A 15,660-nucleotide genomic window follows, 5' to 3' on the forward strand; every position below is an offset into this window, starting at 1 on the left:
GGGAGTGGAGAGTTAGTTACCTTTAAGGCTTTGTCTTTGGATTAGAAGCAGACACTGGGAGTGGAGAGTTAGTTACCTTTAAGGCTTTGTGATTAGATTAGAAGCAGGCACTGGGAGTGGAGAGTTAGTTACCTTTAAGGCTTTGTGTTTGGATTAGAAGCAGACACTGGGAGTGGAGAGTTAGTTACCTTTAAGGCTTTGTGTTTGGATTAGAAGCAGACACCGGGAGTGGAGAGTTAGTTACCTTTAAGGCTTTGTGATTGGATTAGAAGCAGACACCGGGAGTGGAGAGTTAGTTACCTTTAAAGCTTTGTGATTGGATTAGAAGCAGACACTGGGAGTGGAGAGTTAGTTACCTTTAAGGCTTTGTGTTTGGATTAGAAGCAGACACTGGGAGTGGAGAGTTAGTTACCTTTAAGGCTTTGTGATTGGATTAGAAGCAGACACTGGGAGTGGAGAGTTAGTTACCTTTAAGGCTTTGTGATTGGATTAGAAGCAGACACTGGGAGTGGAGAGTTAGTTACCTTTAAGGCTTTGCGATTGGATTAGAAGCAGGCACTGGGAGTGGAGAGTTAGTTACCTTTAAGGCTTTGTGTTTGGATTAGAAGCAGGCACTGGGAGTGGAGAGTTAGTTACCTTTAAGGCTTTGTGATTGGATTAGAAGCAGACACTGGGAGTGGAGAGTTAGTTACCTTTAAGGCTTTGTGATTGGATTAGAAGCAGGCACTGGGAGTGGAGAGTTAGTTACCTTTAAGGCTTTGTGATTGGATTAGAAGCAGGCACTGGGAGTGGAGAGTTAGTTACCGGGGCAGACCGAGGCCTTCAGGCTCCTGTGCCAAGCGGGGAAAGAGACAATGTGCTGACAGCACTCCTGCAACCTGCCCTTTCCGTCACGCGGCCAACAGGTTCAGCAGACACCTCGCTCCTGGCCAGGAGCAGGTGAAGCGCACGGTAATGGCTGATGGGGGGTTGGCCCAGAGAAATGTACTGGATGTGAAAGCCATTATGGTAATAGAGGAGTTGTCTGCCAGGGACGTGTCAATAGCAAGGAAATAGAGAGGACTCCTGCATGAGGTTGTGTGAGGTTAGCCAACTCAATATGAAGAGCACATCACCTAGGGAACATCTCATTAAAATGTGCCGCTTTGTGCCACATTGTTGCGATGTGTAAATACGCCGTGTCTGGAGGTGGCGGAGAAACAGCGGGGTTTGATTTGCGACAAGTGTAATTTCACCGTTGTTAGTACATGGTATGTGTGCGTAAGTAACACAAGCGTGTGCGTGTGCACGCGCGCGTGTGTTTATGTGCGCGTCTGCATGCGGGAGATAAAAGGGCGAGCCGCTGTGGCTGATGGCAGCAGGCTCGGGCCGAATCCTCCTCATTAACAGCTCGTAATGGCTGGCAGCGGCCGCGCGCCACCCTGGCTCTCTCTCATTAGCAGCTGGCAGCGAGGTGGGGAGATGAGTGGACGCTGGCATCGACCCACCGGCACTCGAGTACGGCACGGAGAGCGAGGCGGGCGGGAGAGGCGGACGAGACGAGAGGCGGGGGGGGGGGGGGGGGGGGGGGGCTGGAGAGCCCGGGATAGGTGGCACGATAGGGAGAAATCCTCATCTCAGTAGATTTAATTAAAAGTGGGGTGAACAGATGGGCAAGGCTGAGTGAAGTCCAACAGGAGACAGCTCATCTGTCTGGCTATTCCACACACTTCTCTCCCCATGCTTCCATCCAGATCAATTCTTGGCTTTCCGCAGTGTCCCGATTCAAAGCTTCCACCCTGGCAGCATGACAGTCGACAAAAAACAAGAAGAAGAAAAGAAATCACAGACAGACAGCTCACATGGGCTTCCTGAAGGAGCGAGGGCCTTTGCTTTGCCGTGGATAATTACAGGCTGGGGCGAGTGCCGGCCGGCCGGCCCCGCCCGGCCCGGCCCAGCGCTGGGCCTGGGATGTTGTGCTGGAAGAGTGGCTAAGCCCTTATTAAAAGCTAATCCAGGCAAACGCAGTGTCAAATAAAAGAGAGCTATTTGTTTGAAATAGAGAAGCGCCAGTCGCAGATCCAGACAGACAGAGGGGAAGGTCACTCGGTGTCGGGTTTTAGATCAGGGGGGGAAAAGATCAAGTCTGCCTGTGGCTCTTTCTTCCACGCTTGCAATTCAAATGGAATCATCACTGCGCGGTAATATGACCTTCATGGCTGCATGTTAAAAGGAGCAAAAGCAAAGCTTTCAGCTCCTCCAGTCCCTGTGGCCATTCCAGAGTATACAAAGGGATCATAGAGACAAGTGAAAACCACTAAGTGAATTCAAAGCTTCACAGAATAATACCCCCTTTCACTTTGCACAGAAATGTAAATGCACATGCAGTGCATACAGTATGTGCTGAACGCAGCTACAATGCATAGTAGTATATTAATACAGGGTTTTGTCATATCTTTGATTGACGTTCTCGGCTGCGGCATTATCATAATCGCCTAGCAACTACAGCAATAATCACATAAACACAAATCATGGGGGGGGGGGGGGGGGGGGGATAATAACAACCAGCTCATGCAATAATACATCTAGTTCTGGAGTTGAATTCTTCTTCCTTCTTTCTTTTTTTGCCTGAGCCCAGTTCCTTACTACATTAATCTCATTATCCTTTGAACCTTTTCACTGTTAATGCCAAATGCAATTTGTATTCTAAGGCCAGGCGAAGAGCTCTAAACTGATTATCCCAATTTGAACCGTGGCCGTCGTGGATATTGTGGCGAGTGAAAGGGCCTCTCACATGCCTCCTGAGTTTCATGACACAATGTTGCGTCTGCTTTGCAAGGGATAAATTAAGCGTGTGAAAGTCTAAGCAAAGCCCTCATTTTCCAGTTAATCAAATCTCCCCCTAATCAAATTAGCGCACATAATTCCTCTGGATGCGTGGTACAAAAACAGCATTATCCCTCTTCTCCGGCGCTGAAAGGCAGGGAATCAGCATGGTGCCTCTCTCTCCTCTGCATGAGCGGCCCTCAATGGCAGAGGAGGAGGGGGGGGGGGGGGCCGGGGGCCGGAGGGGAGGGCACGGCTCATCCCAGTGGCCTGACGGAGAAAGGCAAGGCCGGGTCCAACTTTGGCAGCGTTGAAGTTCCCAGCTCATTAAAACGCCTGGCTCAGTGGCCACCTCCAGGGAGCACTGGAGCGTTGGCTAATGAGGTACTTGTTTAATTTTCTTTCAAAGGGCTGGACATCTGTGACACCCCCCCCCCCCCCCCCCCCCCCCCCCGCACACACACACACACACACACACACACACACACACACACACACACACACCCGCTGCGCTCCTCAGCCTTCAACCCCGATGCCTCATCTACCCCCCCCCCCCACCCCCTTCCTCTTCCCAAAACTCCACACAAAGCCCATCTATCAATAGGCCGCAGGGCCCTATCTGGTTTGATGAAGTGTCCCTCATTGAATAAGGCAGAAAATACATTTGGAGGAGTGCAGAACAATCGTCATTAACTCTGATCTCTCCTTCTGAAGAGTCAAAGCCCATCACGAAAATTCAATAGTGGTCAAGCTAAATGGATAAATGCTCACAGTCCACCGTAGCGTTCTAATTGATTTCCCCTCATGAGATAATCCACTCTCCTCAATAGTGGTCCTCACCACTCCCATTCAGCCCTGCCACCCCTTCATATAGTTGGTCCTCACCACTCCCATTCAGCCCTGCCACCCCTTCATATAGTTGGTCCTCACCACTCCCATTCAGCCCTGCCACCCCTTCATATAGTTGGTCCTCACCACTCCCATTCAGCCCTGCCACCCCTTCATATAGTTGGTCCTCACCACTCCCATTCAGCCCTGCCACCCCTTCATATAGTTGGTCCTCACCACTCCCATTCAGCCCTGCCACCCCTTCATATAGTTGGTCCTCACCACTCCCATTCAGCCCTGCCACCCCTTCATAGGAGACTATGGGAGAGAAAAAATGAGTAGCTAGTATGTATTCATCTATCTGAGGAGTGGTAGGCAGCTCTATGTATTCATCTATCTGAGGAGTGGTAGGCAGCTCTCTTCATCGAGTCTATTTTCCGCGGCCTGCCAGCCTCCAGCACAGTGACCTTTAACGGAGACTCGCTCCCTGCATCCCAGGCCCCGGAACACCTCGGGAGGCATTAAAAGGCACCTCGCTCTCTGTCGGTCGGCTGTAATTGGAATTCAAAGCGGCCAGTGGCGCGTCTCTCTTCGTTGGTCACTTCCACTTATTTCATAATGCGCCTCGATTCTTTCATTATGAGAGCTGTCTGACTCATATTTGCACCTTGATGCCCTCCTAATGTCTGTGGACATGGGCGGAATAGCAATGCGCTCTTTCCGGCTCCTTCCTGCCTCCCTCCGCTCCTCCTCACCTTCAGACCTGCTTCTCTGCCCATTACCTTCAGCTTACAAGAGCAGTCGCCAGAATCAAATGTTGGCAGTTCATGTTTCTACAAAGCACGGATACTGTACTGATATATATATATATATATATATATATATATACATATATATATATATATATATATATATATATATATATATATATATATATATACTGTACATGACATTCAATGTTTGGGAACCAAATACAAGTTGCATTATCAATATTTCAAATGAACCAACATTTTCCAACATAATTTGAAAATGTCGGTTAATTCGAAAATGTTGCCCGAGCTTCCCGTTAATTTGAAAACATTAAGCAAATAAAACGTGGTTATGTTTAGGCAACTAAAACAACTTTTTAAGGTTAAGGTTCGAGTTATGGTTTGGGTTAGGCTTAAATGACAAAAATGTTAAATTTGACTTACGGTTGAAATGTAGACTTTGGAAAGGCTGGGGATCGAACACGGCTCTACAGTGCGAATGTTTTTACGCCCTATGTTGATATGCAACATATTTTTGTTCCAAAATGTTGATATTCAACGTATCCGAGGTTTGCAGAAACGCAAACTGCCAACATTTTATTCAGGGCGAGCAGGCTGAGAGAGGAGCTGCTGTGAGCGGAGAAAGAGGAAGAGGGACAGGGACAGGGACAGGGACAGGGACGGGCAAGTGAAGATGTGTCAGACGGCAAAGAGGCCTCATGAAAACATTTGTCAATTTGCACAATGTAAACAGGCTGTAACAATGTGTGCCAGGGTCAGGGGGTCAAACCCATGGATCATGCATCAGCTGGCGCGTGGTTATTGTTGTGTTCAGCCTGTCAAAGCAGGGGCAGAGGGTGTGTGTGTGTGTGTGTGTGTGTGTGTGTGTGTGTGTGTGTGTGTGTGTGTGTGCGGTGTGTGTGCGTGAGTGTGTGTGTGTGTGTGTGTGTGTGTGTGTGTGTGTGTGTGTGTGTGTGTGTGCGTGAGTGTGTGTGTGCGTGTGTGTGTGTGTGTGATGCGGGGAAGAGGCCTTCAGGGTGATCATAGCTAAAACACCATGCTATTATTAGAGTGACATTAGAGAGCACCATCTGGGTTGTTTAACGAGCCTTTACCGCGTGTTAGAAAGAGCCTCCAGTTAATTTCCTGAAACAATATGCTCACAAAAGACTAGAACAGGTTGTAAAGCAAACGCGCTGGGCATTCGTGAAGCACAAAGACGTTTTCTAAAACTCACTGCGTGATTGTATCGCTGTCGTCTGTCGCATCAGCCAGCGAGGGGCACTGTTAGGCCATTTTCGGGTTAATTGTTAAGGCTTAAGGAAATGATAACAGTTCGCAGTAACTTTTGGCTATAGCACTGAGAATGTTTCGCGATTCGCGAATTCACGACAACCAAAATGACCTGGATTGTGTCATGTACGTTCGCTAGAAATGTTTGCAGGAAAAAGTCATGCTTATGTGGTAGTAGTATTCAGCTATCACATAATGACAAAATGGCAAAGGACACAATGGCATTTTGAGTATGACAAGTGTCACATGGCAATTCTGTCCATTTTAAATTTTAAATCATTGTGGCTTTAATATTGAAAACTGTGAATGCTCAGAAAATGTGGATTTGCTATCATTGCACAATTATTCGAGCGCAGCAGCGAAGTGCAAGTTGGAGTTACAAAAGATTAATTCTACTGTATTTACCAAACAGCGAACTCGCACTATATGCCCTTCTTTTGTACTCCTCAGCCGGCAGGCCAGAGTTGTTATTGTGGTGCAGACTGAATGCCACAGGGTCTTGAAAGTGGGGGAGTCATAAATGTGTTTGGACCGGCTCATCTTGACCCTTGGCCCTGGGTTCCACCATGTGGGCTGACTCGCCAGGCGGGCCTGGCCCGGGGCGCCACGCAACGGCGGCGGACGAGCGTGCTGAGATGCCGGCCGTAGAGGCGGAGGCGGAGGCGAGAACCCGGGGGGCGACGGGGTGAGGGGACAAGGGTGGTGTTATCTATCTCTCTTTGACAGCCTGTGAGGGGACAAGGGTGGTGTTATCTACAGTATCTCTCTTTGACAGCCTGTGAGGGGACAAGGGTGGTGTTATCTCTCTCTCTTTGACAGCCTGTGAGGGGACAAGGGTGGTGTTATCTCTCTCTCTTTGACAGCCTGTGAGGGGATAAGGGTGGTGTTATCTATCTCTCTTTGACAGCCTGTGAGGGGATAAGGGTGGTGTTATCTCTCTCTCTTTGACAGCCTGTGAGGGGACAAGGGTGGTGTTATCTCTCTCTCTTTGACAGCCTGTGAGGGGACAAGGGTGGTGTTATCTATCTCTCTTTGACAGCCTGTGAGGGGACAAGGGTGGTGTTATCTATCTCTCTTTGACAGCCTGTGAGGGGATAAGGGTGGTGTTATCTATCTCTCTTTGACAGCCTGTGAGGGGACAAGGGTGGTGTTATATCTCTCTCTTTGACAGCCTGTGAGGGGACAAGGGTGGTGTTATATCTCTCTCTTTGACAGCCTGTGAGGGGATAAGGGTGGTGTTATCTATCTCTCTTTGACAGCCTGTGAGGGGACAAGGGTGGTGTTATCTATCTCTCTTTGACAGCCTGTGAGGGGACAAGGGTGGTGTTATCTATCTCTCTTTGACAGCCTGTGAGGGGATAAGGGTGGTGTTATCTATCTCTCTTTGACAGCCTGTGAGGGGACAAGGGTGGTGTTATATCTCTCTCTTTGACAGCCTGTGAGGGGACAAGGGTGGTGTTATATCTCTCTCTTTGACAGCCTGTGAGGGGATAAGGGTGGTGTTATCTATCTCTCTTTGACAGCCTGTGAGGGGATAAGGGTGGTGTTATCTCTCTCTCTTTGACAGCCTGTGAGGGGATAAGGGTGGTGTTATATCTCTCTCTTTGACAGCCTGTGAGGGGATAAGGGTGGTGTTAACTCTCTCTCTTTGACAGCCTGTGAGGGGATAAGGGTGGTGTTATCTCTCTCTCTTTGACAGCCTGTGAGGGGATAAGGGTGGTGTTATCTATCTCTCTTTGACAGCCTGTGAGGGGATAAGGGTGGTGTTATCTCTCTCTCTTTGACAGCCTGCAGGCTCCTCCCACTCCAGTGGATTGGCCCATGTGGGTCGCGCTCTTGAGGGGAATGTGATTTCGCCAAAGCTCTACTGTGCATGTGCGTGTGTGGGGGCGCTGTGAATCGGCCTGGCCATAGACTGTACGGGGTACGGTGGCGCAGTCGGTAGCGCTGTCGCCTCACAGCTAGAAGGTCCTGAGTTCGATTCTCGCCTGTGGGTGCTGGAGTTGTGACCAACCCCATATCTTCAGTGCCTACTGCCCAGGTGGGCTATCTTGTCGAAAGGGCCTTTCTGTGTGGAGTTTGCATGTTCTCCCCGTACCCCCCAGGGGGTTCCTCCGTACATAACCCCCCACTAAAAACATGCAGAAGATCGTCATCCGACCAGTGACGACAACATCTGAAGTTGGTCCAATGATGGTCCAATGATGGTCCCCGGGCGCTGGAAAGAAATAGCGACCACTGCTCCTGGCCTGCCCCCCGGAGGAAAGGACAAGCCTGGATGGGTCAAATGCAGAGGACATATTTCACCGGCCACGATCAGCATGAGTGTGTTGTGGCCGCATGCATGTATTGTGGTGTTCGTGTGACAATAAAAGACGGGGCTTGTCCCGTTACGAGAGATCTGGGGACGGGTACATAAACATTTCTGCAGCATTGAAGGTCCCAATGAGCACAGAGGTCTCCATCATTTGTAAATGGAAGAAGTTTGGAACCACCAGGACTCTTCCTAGAGCTGGCCGCCCGACCAAACTGAGCAATCGGGGGAGAAGGGCCTTGAGCTCCAGCGTTCGTGTGACAATAAAGACGGGCTTCCGTCTGAAATTGTGTTTAATCGTGTTTAAATCGTGTTTAAAAATCGTGTTTAAAAAAGACTAAACATATCCAAGATAGACAGAAAGTCAGAAGAAGTGTGTGTGTGTGTGTGTGTGTGTGTGTGTGTGCGTGTGTGTGTGTGTGTGTGTGTGTGTGTGTGTGTGTGTGTGTGTGTGTGTGTGTGTGTGTGTGTGTGTGTGCGCGCAAGGCAACACACTCCTCCATCATTTCATGAGTATTTCCAATGGATATGTCAGTAAGTATGTTGTGCGGGAAAAGTATAAATCAATCAGTTAACAAAAAGTCAGTGGCTCCCAGACTGCAGCATGCACCTTGCAGTATATACTGTCTGTTAGCCCAACGCTGTGCTTGATCAGAGCATCGCCTTCAGCTAGACTGCTGACTAGAGCCCCCGGTGGTGGTGGGTAGATCAGCCCGTGTTTTTTGGGGGCTTGAGGGGTGGTCAAAACCTGCCAAGCCTCCGACTCACTCATCAGCCGGGGGGCCCGGGAGGAGACCTTGAGACAGACAGAGCCTTCTCCCTCTCAGGCTCCAGATCCACCAAGGTGTGGAGGCTAAGCCTTGGCAGATTTGTCTACTTTGTGTTTTGATGCCTCTTCTCTCCAAAACTCCTGTAGGCATGTACAAAGGATCTTAAATCATGCATGACACAGCCCCGGGCATCGACACGTGGGTCCAGCGCTGGCCCATAAGCCCTGGGAATCCCTGTCCGTATTTCGGCAGACTTTATTGGAGCAGACAGGACAGGAAAGCCTCGTCAAACACCTCTGGAGAAAAAACAGCTGCCGCACGAAAACAACACAGAGTCCAAAACAAAACGAACCTCTTGCAGACAGACCCATTAAAGATGCATTACAGTGGGGTTGTGGCTGAGGAGTTGGCAAGGTGAGAATTGAAAGCCGCGGGGCTGAGCTTTGAGAATATGTCCTCGATTACGTCCAACCAAAACAACAATACAACGACCTCATATGCGTCTTTTGTCATACTGAGTGACGGGCTGAACAATCAAATTCGGTTCCTCTCAGCAAACCCGCAAGTGTAATTACATGCGCTAAGTAGGAACAAATCGACACAAGCAGGGCAATCGAGTCATATTGATACACAATACTTACCAGGGTGAGAGTGAAAGGAACTTAATAGATTCATGCAAGGAGCAGTTGTCTTTTCCCACAAACAGTTGAAATTAGTAATTTAAAGACAACCCTCTTTTCATGTATAAGAATTATAATTAAAACTTGTTAAAGAACTTCTATCATATGAAAATAATGCAGCACTCGTCTCTGTGATTGGAGACTGACATTTCTTTTCAAAGGCCCTGTGTTTCTCATTTTCTCATATCTGAATGGGATTATTGAGGTTCAGGTTTGTGTTTGCGGAATGCTAATGAGAAATATGAAAAGCAGTAGAAAAAATGGTCTAATCTGAGAGATTAGGATTATTATTTGTATACAGATCAGAACAAAAAGCCCATTGTACACAGAACAATGACAGAGCTCATATCTTTATAATGACATAGTGCTGGGCGGTATCCAATTTTTTATACCTTTAAACCTTCTCAAAATTTTACCCCAGTATACGGTATTACATTTACCATTTACCATACGGTATTGCCGCCTGATAAAATTTTACCCCAGTATACGGCATTACCGCCTGATTAAATTGTACCCCAGTATATGGTATTACCACCTGATTAAATTTGAGCCCAGTATATGGTATTACCACCTGATTAAATTTGAGCCCAGTATACGGTATTACCGCCTGATTAAATTTGACCCCAGTATACGGTATTACCGCCTAATTAAATTTGACCCCAGTATACAGTATTACCGCCTGATTAAATTTGACCCCAGTATACAGTATTACCGCCTGATTAAATTTGACCCCAGTATACGGTATTACCGCCTGATTAAATTTGACCCCAGTATACAGTATTACCGCCTGATTAAATTTGACCCCAGTATACGGTATTACCGCCTGATTAAATTTGACCCCAGTATACAGTATTACCGCCTGATTAAATTTGACCCCAGTATACAGTATTACCGCCTGATTAAATTTGACCCCAGTATACGGTATTACCGCCTGATTAAATTTGACCCCAGTATACGGTATTACCACCTGATTAAATTTGATCCCAGTATACGATATTACCACCTGATTAAATTTGACCAGAGTATACGGCATTACCGCCTGATAAAATTTTACGCCAGTATACGGCATTACCGCCTGATTAAATTGTACCCCAGTATACGGCATTACCACCTGATTAAATTGTACTCCAGTATATGGTATTACCGCCTGATTAAATCTGACCCCAGTATACGGTATTACCGCCTGATTAAATTTGCCCCCAGTATACGGTATTACCACCTGATTAAATTTGCCCCCAGTATACGGTATTACCACATTATTAAATTTGACCCCAGTATACGGTATTACCGCCTGATTAAATTGTACCCCAGTATACGGTCTTACCCCCTGATTAAATTTTACCCCAGTATATGACATTACCGCCTGATTAAATTGTACCCCAGTATATGATATTACCGCCTGATTAAATTTGACCCCAGTATACGGTATTACCGCCTGATTAAATTTGACCCCAGTATACAGTATTACCACCTGATTAAATTTGACCCCAGTATACGGTATTACCGCCTGATTAAATTTTATCCCAGTATACGGTATTACCACCTGATTACATTTGACCCCAGTATACAGTATTACAACCTGATTAAATTTGACCCCAGTATATGGTATTACCGCCTGATTAAATTGGACCCCAGGATACGGTATTACCGCCTGATTAAATTTGAGCCCAGTATATGGTATTACCGCCTGATTAAATTTGACCCCAGTATACGGTATTACCGCCTGATTTAATTTGACTGCAGTATACGGGATTACCGCCTGATTAAATTTGACTCCAGTAAACGGGATTACTGCCTGATTAAATCTGACCCCAGTATACGGTATTACCACCTGATTAAATTTGACCCCAGTCTACTGTATTACCGCCTGATTCAATTTTACCCCAGTATACGGTATTACCACATGATTAAAAATCACACAGAAATCGCACATTGTTGGTCAGGAGAAGCTTCACATGACACACGATTATGGTCGCATGTGAATTTCTTTCCTCATAAGTGATTTTACACACTAACTTCACACACATCATTTCCAATGTGCTGAAACAAAAGCAAAACTATTGGAACAGTGAAGGTAATCTGCCACTATACTACGATACACAACATATATGTCTGTCCTGTTGGCGTAGAGCAGGAAGCCAGAGCTCAGTGTCTAGACGTTTTCTGGTTGGATGTCAGATTTGAATGCAGCACCTGATTTGAATGAAGCACCTGCTAATCATTGTGAGCATATGCAGCAGCCTTTACAGTATAAGCACAGGATGCTAATTGGTGGAGTTTCAAATCTGAGGCAAGCAGCTTATGATGTTTACTCACTCGAGGATTTGCTGATTTCACTCCTAAATGGCAATTATGATTCTGGAGGTATAATAGCAGAGAGACCATAACAAGACAATTTAACTTATCAGGAGGATGCTTTTTGTCCCTTCTCATACACTGTAGGCGACACTACGCCAAGAAAAAGCAATGGAAATCTGCATAGCATCCTGAACATTGCACATAGATAATATAATCGTCATTTATAATTGTCGCGCCGACATCGAGAGGTGGCCACGGTGACGGGCGGGGGGGGGGGGGGGGGGTGGTGGCAACGCGATGAATCAACCGGCGGGTGTGATCATTTGAAAATTCCCCTGGCAGATGTGGTTGTGTGCGCATCTTTGATGAACTTCATTAATATACATGCCTCGCTCTGATACACAGGCAGTGGCATATGGTAAAAAGCAGGAACAGGAAAGAAGTGATTTGCTGTTTGCTCTGGAAAACAAACAAGCCAACAGGTCCTAGCAGATGGCGCTGTGCACGATGCTGGCGGGAGGCAATGTGCTGCGTCGGCGCCGCTGCCAAGCTGGAGCTCTCCTGTGGATGAAGAGAAGTCTGACTATCGCCCTCGGCCTGCCGCGTGCTAAACAAATAAAGCGTCCTTCTGCTTTCCTGTGTGTTGAGCTTTTTATCCCGCGCTGATCTTACCTCCCCGTTTCAAAGAAGCGCTTGTTTTTTTGGCAAGTTAAAGTGCTCTAGGCCTGATGCTCTTCAGAAAGCAGCGTAGAAAGAAGAAATGCCTTTAATAAAGGCTTGTTTGTGTGCGGCTCTCTTTTCCCATCTCGGCTTCTTTCTTCTTCCCTCGGCGTGCCTGCCAGCGCGCTTTGCACTTTGTTCCCCTTCAAACATGCATTTATATTGGTAATGGAGGTGGGTCATTTACATTGGTAATGGAGGTGGGTCATTTACATTGGTAATGGAGGTGGGTCATTTACATTGGTAATGGAGGTGGGTCATTTACATTGGTAATGGAGGTGGGTCATTTACATTGGTAATGGGCGTGGGTCATTTACGTACATTGGTAATGGGGGTGGGTCATTTACATTGGTAATGGGGGTGGGTCAGTTACATTGGTAATGGGGGTGGGTCAGTTACTGTACATTGGTAATGGATGTGGGTTACGCATCAGTTCAAAATCACAGTTTATTGGCTGTTTTGCACATTTCCCATTTAACACTACAAGTATCACGCAGGTAACTGGCTAAATTACAAACAACTCCTAAGTACTGTAAATGAGGGATGTAAAGGTAAGTGGAAGCGGTGTTGTCGTCGAGTCACTATATCGAAGAGGAGTCTAAGTGGAGTCTGAGTCCCCAGTGTTCGAGCCACAGCTGGCTCAGGAGGTAGAGCGGGTTCTTGGGCAAGACACTGAACCCCAAATTGCTCCCGATGGCTGTGCCAGCACCCTGCATGGCAGCTTGCCACCTTCGGTGTGTGAACGGGTGAATGTAGGCCCATTGTAAAGTGCTTTAGATAAAAGCGCTATATACAGTAAATGCAGTCCATTTACCATTTTACCAAGTCGAGTCACAAGTCCGGAAAATGAGTCTGACTCCAATTGACTACAACACTGACTGGAACAAGGTGTGGTGCAAGTTTTCTCGCCTGATTTAGATCTGCTCAGCCGTTTAGAAATAAAAGAACAAGAAAAAAACACTGAACTGGAATCCAATCCATTCCATTCTGAGAGTTACCTTCATCCCAAGGTTGAAGCATCCTGACCACAGTTCTCTCTTCCATGACGGTCAAGCCGGTGCCGCGTCTATGTGCCGACAGGCCGCAGTGCCGACAGGTCGCAATGCCGATAGCCCACAAGCAGAACCAGCTGAGCGAGGCGGCGTGCAGGAGTGTCGGTGGAGCTAACCTCTCCCAGCCCCCACGCCAAACCTAACCTCCCTCCCCCCATGCCTAAACCTAACCTCCCCCAGACCCTAACCCAAAACCTAACCTCTCCCAGCCCCCACGCCAAACCTAACCTCCCCCCATTCCTAAACCTAACCTCCCCCAGACCCTAACCCAAAACCTAACCTCTCCCACCCCCACGCCTAAACCTAAGGTTGGCATTGCGGGTGGTCGGCATAGTGGGTGGACCCCGGTCAAGCCCTGATCACCAGGGGTACTAGTGGTCACGGAAAGGCTTGACGGGCTTAAAAACAATGTAAAACGTCTGGCTACGGCCGCCTCATTCACCAAATCCGTAACCCTACCGAATACTTTCTGGAGCAGCGCCTGGGATAGCGTTTGTCCACCGCCATCCCTCAAAACACTAAATGACATGTTTTCTTGTGGAAGAAGATCCCATTCTTTTAGTAGAGATCCAGATGCCTGCAGAGTCTCTGCCAAAGAGCTGGTTTGTTGTGGGCCTAAGGCCTTATTAAGACACTGCATGTTGTTTACTATGGCAGTTTTCTGTGTGCCTCACTAACACATTCACTCTGACCAGCCATCAGCTCATGTCAGGCCAGTTGGTTCTTGAGCCAAGCCAGGATTCATTGAAAATAAATACGTTATAAAAACCACTGCACTGTTTCATTGCCGCAGCATCAAAGTGTAAAATTCCAGGATGAAGATTTGGAGGCTGGAACGGCATTGTGCCTTCATTTTGCATACATTTGGATTCAACTTCATTTCACCTTTTGTTATCCAAAGCAGAGGACCGGGCCAACCAGGTATGTGCAAGGATCAGAGGGAGAAGAGGGGGGAAGGAGAGAATAAAGTGCTTAGTTGGCGGTTTGCTCATAGTCAGGGATCCAGTCACCCAAAATTTGAGAGGACCTGACATGGCATGCTATACTTTTTGTTTGTGTTTTATCTATTCATTTGGACATTAAGGTCCACTGAATGAGAGGTCTGCTCTGCCGGAAACCTCGCGAAAAAAAGTTGCGGCCATTTTTGGATATGAAGCCTTTATTTTTTTACCGAAAAATGTGAAAGAGTTTTTTTTCTTCAAAGTCCTCAGTGGGTTGCGTAGGCTGTCAATAAATTCATCCCAGGTACACAGAACATGTGTGTTGACAACACCAAGTTAAGAAATACTTACAAAACCTTTCCAAATGATTTATAGCCATTTTCTATTACAAAAAAGCACTCGTTTTTTGAATTTTCTCCATTATTTTCATCTTTACTTTTTTAATAAGCAATTATATCCTGAAATATGACATCAGCCAATGTGTCATTCTGTTCCGCAGATATTATAGTCGTTCCACACTAAAGATTATTAAAATCAACCCAAAATCAATGGATCTGTGGTGATTTTATTACCTTTATGCTCGAAATTCCTCGAGACATGTTTTTAGTTTTAACAAAACCCTGTACCCCAAAGACAAACTTGTAACACAAGAAATTCAAAACAACAAAATGATTTTAATCACAAAATGTACACTGGATGACAAGCCAACAAAACAATTATTGTTATACAGCTTAATTTGGATAGATTGTGACCAGTATCTAGAAAACATTAAATTAAACATTAGCTGAACAAAAGTATTGAACACAACACATTAAAAAAAGAAAGAAAAAAGACTGGCAACAAGGTCTATAATATAACAAAATTAACTTTGCAATGAACAAAATAACTCAATCACTGTCACTGTCTTCAAGTGTGAGAAATAACTCAATCACTGTCACTGTCTTCAAGTGTGAGTTCAATCGTTGAACATTTGTTGGGGTCCCCAGTGCAGAGACATGCGATGACACACTTGACATTGGCTCTCACACAAGAGCATCCTCGGGCACACATGCTTTTCTTGCAGTGACAGTATTTGGTGTGTTTGAATTCTGCAGGTTTTGCCTCCTTCAGCATCATGGTTGCCATCAGCTTACCACTGACAAGCTCTCTGCCGAAGTCAGTGGCAACAGGGTAGGTTGGTTGAGACATGTGTGCTCGCTTGCATACAGCC

The 15,660-nt window shown here is 46.7% G+C and overlaps 1 protein-coding gene across 1 annotated transcript in view; it reads right to left on the reverse strand.

Moving 5' to 3' along the window:
* auts2a (activator of transcription and developmental regulator AUTS2 a) overlaps window positions 1-15,660 on the reverse strand; it is a gene marked incomplete at its 5' end in the record, with an annotated part of 735,797 nt that overhangs the window by 177,575 nt on the left and 542,562 nt on the right. The gene's annotated exons all lie outside the window — the stretch shown is intronic.

Source organism: Poromitra crassiceps, assembly GCF_964638095.1.
Source record: "Poromitra crassiceps genome assembly, chromosome: 1".
Lineage (NCBI taxonomy): Eukaryota > Metazoa > Chordata > Actinopteri > Beryciformes > Melamphaidae > Poromitra > Poromitra crassiceps.